This window comes from Coturnix japonica, chromosome 3, assembly GCF_001577835.2.
Source record: "Coturnix japonica isolate 7356 chromosome 3, Coturnix japonica 2.1, whole genome shotgun sequence".
NCBI classification, from domain to species: domain Eukaryota; kingdom Metazoa; phylum Chordata; class Aves; order Galliformes; family Phasianidae; genus Coturnix; species Coturnix japonica.
The window spans coordinates 90,411,713-90,416,472 of NC_029518.1; the positions used below are offsets into that span (position 1 = coordinate 90,411,713).

The window sequence follows — 4,760 nt, forward strand, 5'->3', positions numbered from 1 at the left end:
AAAACACAACAACAACAAAAAACAATAACACACACTGAAGTTAAAACATACACTTCACAGTAGATTAAGATTAGAATTAAGGAAAGTTGGAAACTATAATCATTTAAACACAATTTATAAGTCTAATTTCCTGCGTGTCACTCTCAGATAATAAATACTTTTCTTTTGGCTTGGAAAAGCTGTGGAAAGGAAAAAAAAAGAAAAAAAAAAGTTAATTTAAGGCTCATTAGTTTATTTTTAGTAGCTTGAGATCTGAGGGATTTGAAAACATTTCCCTTTTCTAATAGAACTACCTTCCTGTATACCAAGGATGTCCACTGACCTCACTCCCTCCTGGAAGGTGCCACTGATCCATGACAGAAATCCTGTGAGGGCTTTGAAAGCTAAATAGGAACCAGAAAAAAAGTATTATCATGCTTAGCTGATTATAACATTGGAAATAAAGTTCAACTGTGAGTTTGGGGGTAGAAGGAGTAGTGCCTGAAACAAACAAGTACTTCCTGTGTTTGCCTGGAAGAAACCAATCTTCCCTCCACTTATATAATAAGAACATTACTAGCTAATTTGCCAGTAGCTGAAAGGGATTTCTGTTTTTAGCTCTGGGTCTGTGGCAACTGTTTTGTTTTAAATGAAAATTAAATGGGAACATAAAGCTAAAAAACTGTTGAGCCATAATTGAAGTGCATTAATGGTAATTACTTCTTTCTTTCACTCATCATTTTGACAGAGAAATCCATTACTCCTCCATCTCCATGTTTCCACAAATTACTCTTCCCTGTGGATGTGCAGTGACAGAAGGAAAACGCTTCTTTGTTCTATATGTTTTTCTTCAATGTAATCCTGTTTTCCCTGTATTCCCCAGAATAGACCAAAAATTTCAATAAAATGCATAAACAGTTTACTACTTTGATAGGAATAAAAGAAAAATAGGCATCAAGAATGGAAGTACATACTAGTAACTGGAATATGTAACTGTGTAGCTTTGCTTATGGCCATATATTAATTCTGCTGATTTATTTCAAACTGTTTACCTTGACAGTGAGAAGCACTTTCCCAAAAAAAGTAATTTCACCAGGTAAGGTCCTTTTATGGGTCTTATCATTCTGAGAAACATCAATTCACAGAATTACAGGTGTTGGAAGGGATCTTAAGAGACTACAGAATCACAGAATTGCAGGGGTTGGAAGGGACCTCTAGAGATCATCATGTCCAACCAAACTGCTAAGGCAGGTACCCTACAGTAGATGGCACAGATAGACATCCAGATAGGTCTTGATTATTTCCATAGCTGGGGACTCCACAACTTCTCTGAGCAAACTGTTACAGTGCTCTGTCACCCTTATGACAAAGAAGTTCTTCCATACGATCTTCATATGGTCAAGTTTTAGGCTGTTATTCCTTGTCCTGTTGCTGGACACTACCAAGAAGAGCCTAGCCTCATCTATTTGCCTCCCACCCCCCTTTCGATATTTTTAATCATTTATCAGATCCCCTCATTTGATCAGGAACTCTTTTGCCGAGGAAAGTGAACTATTCCTAATGATCCAAGAAAGTCTCTTCACTTCTTATTTGATGAACTTCTGTGGACTAGTTTAAGATAGTGCTTATAAAAGATGAGAGAAGTTTTCTATTACTATTCAGAAGTAGCTGTTTTAGAGGAAATCTGTAGCCAAAGCAACTTTTCTGTGCACTGTGTATGAGATTAGATGAGATAAATTTTTACCTAGAATTAACTGAACCTTTTGCTTTGAGGTCACTCTCAGGAAATGAGCACTTCTCACTTTGAGGCATTTCCAGTCTTGTGGCAGAGATGAAATAAGGCAGAAGCCAACAATTCATTCTTCGTTAGCTCTTGAGGCTGTTTTAAAAAGTTCTGTGTTAAAGTAGCAATGAATCATAGAATCACCAAGGTTGGGAAAGACCTAAAAGATCAACCAGTCCAACCGTTCACCTATTACCAATAGCTTCCACTAAACCATGTCCCTCAACACAACATCCATGAAATAACAACTGTTTCTGAAGTCTTCACATAAAGGAACTGATTAGCCATAAAAGATGGTTTCTGGATAATTTAATTAACTAAACATGCATTTATGTGTTTTATTCATTTTATTATCTTTTTAAAAGATAATCATACAAACTTTAAAATTGAAGTAATTTTCCAATAATATCACCCCAGACACTGGGTATCTATTACCTTATTTTTTTCCAGGGCTGTAGTGAAGAGCTCTAGAAAGCAGAAGTCTTCCCTTTGCCATAGACTTTCCCTTATTTTTGCACCTTTCAACAATGACAATTCTACATTGATAAACAGTTCTTCAAGTGAACCAAGTGTATACTTTGATTACATCTGACCTCCTGGTAGCTTAACTGTCCCTAATCTAAACGCTTTGTTAGCTAATGTATAACTAAAGAAGTGCAATCTTAACCCAAGTCTTAAATGATTAGCCTGAAATATCCCAGCAAAACAATTTTACTACAGCCCCCCCTGCTTTAGCAGGAGGCTGGAATAGATGATCTTCAGAGGTCACTTCTAACCTCTACAACTGTGTTTCAGTGATATGAGAAGGAAAATTAGAAATTAATGGGAAATGGAAAAAATTTTACCCAGCTGAAATTACAACTAAGAAAATTATCAAATCATAGGGATGGCAGGGACCTCAGGATGGTGTCAGTTGAAACAGTATTAATCCTGACAAATACTCCTGTGTTCAGAGATCTCTATTGCCTGCTTGTGGATGCTGTATTATCACAATGCAGGCTATTTTCTTCTCTGTTTTGCCTATTGCAAAACTGCATCCTAACACTCACCTTCTGTTTCTTTGTCACAGAATCTATCCGTTGCTTATTTTCTGGGTTTAATAAGCATGGAGAAGGAGAACTGTTTGCTCTTTTCATGCTTTTATGGGCATATTCCTTGCAGTCTTCCTTTCTTTAGACTAAGCAACTTCTGTTCACTTCCTTTTTAAACCTTTTAGATTTTTGTTTCCACATCCCTGTGTTAGCACCAATATTTCAGGCTAGAATATTCAATACTTTTCGTCTCCTCCAAACAGGAAAGTACTGAGTTGAATACAGTTCATTAATCACGTGAGTGATGACTCAGAGAACAGATCAACAAGGATATTTTCACTGCTTGCTTCTTTTTCATCACAGGAGACAAACACTGGGGGATGTTTTCTTTTGAAATGTTTCTGTCCACAGGTTCCCTGTGCACCTGAGTTGATCAGTTGGACTAGATACCTACATTTGTAGGCCATGTAGCAGCTTGGTGCGTCGCTACATCACACAAGTATATACCAGACCAGACTCTGACAGTAAATGCTCAGTTGCTTTAGTACAGGTTTGTTTCAATGTGTAGATGTGTAGAAGATTAATGTTTTATTTGTACCTTACTTTCAAGTCTATGCATGGGTTTTAAGATCTGTTTTATGTGCATTGCTCTGCACACATACACATCAGCACTGTAACTGTATCTACAGTAAAAGTGAAAACTTTAAACAATAACAGAGTTGATTCGTCTTCAGCTTCTCAAAGTCTGAACTACTAGAAAGAGGAAGCCTGTTACCCTAAGCGAGCTTTCAGACTAACATCACTGTATTGCTTTGGAAAGATGTGTGGAGCAGATTACCATTTATTGAGAGCCTTCCTAGGTAAAGCTGGAAGGTGCTTTGGGGAATAATAACATAAGAGGTAGCACATGAATCCTGCTGTGGAGTTAGACCCTGAAAAAATTTGATATGTATTTTAGCAAGTTAGGTACTTGATTTCTACATGAGGTTATTTATTTCAATTTCTTCTAGAATCAAAGGCAAATGCATCAAGAGAATCAAATCTAAACCTTAGGGTGTTTTTTCTTATTTTGTATTTTTTTAAATAAATAAATAAATGAATACATTATTTTTATTTAGTTAGTTACTTTTAAACCTTCCAGATGTCTTTCAAAGTCTTCCAGTGGTTCCGTACATCTGACTCCAAGTTTTGAGGTTTGTTCTCCCAGAGGCAAAACTCTTGCAGCACACTATTTTTTTTTTTTCTTGTGATATATAAGAAATTTTGTTTTCTTGCTCCAGGACAGACGCATTTTTAATATTTCTCTGCATATTAACAGATATAAATAGAGATGTGATTCTATCAAATTTCCTCTTTCACATTGTGCCTCCTTGTCTTGCACATCTTTTTCCTCACCTACTGCAGTTCCTACAGGAAAAAAATTTCCTCCCACTGCCACCCACGCTTCTTCTGTCCCACCAAACAATGCAAGTTGAATTACTTCATTACATGAATCAGATGGATAGACAAATAAGTGAACAAACTGCAACCTTTTCTGTTTCAGTATACACACAACATATACCCACAGCTTGTTTAGTAGGACTATTTCCATAGTATTTTCATCCTTTCAGTTTTTGAACACTCATTTTCATTATGTGAGACAGAGAAGAATGGGTAAGTTTAACTGAGAAGAGCTGAGCCCAGGAAAGCAAAAGGCAGGTTTGGTCTGAGAGGTTGGCTCAGTCCAAGAAGCAAAGCAGCAGCGCACTGTGGGTTTAGCCACACCACTTCCAAAATGGAAGGGAATTGTTAGTGGGATGCACAAGCCAGGCACTTTGACTCACTTCAGTACCTTAACTTGGTCTCTGCCATAGGTAATGTGCAACTTACTGGCAAGGACTCTGAAAGACAGTAAATAAGGACCATAACAGAACTCCCAAATCCCATTCACTATTCAAATGTCCATTCAAGCGCCCATCTGCATTAAA

General features: G+C 37.0%; 1 long non-coding RNA gene across 1 annotated transcript; it reads right to left on the reverse strand.

Moving 5' to 3' along the window:
* Positions 1-301: 301 nt before the first annotated feature.
* On the reverse strand, positions 302-2,338 carry LOC107312195. Its single transcript, XR_004306500.1, has 3 exons — positions 2,198-2,338; positions 1,724-1,858; positions 302-383 (listed from the first exon to the last, which is right to left on the reverse strand). It is a non-coding gene; the product is annotated as an uncharacterized LOC107312195 (long non-coding RNA).
* Positions 2,339-4,760: the final 2,422 nt, after the last annotated feature.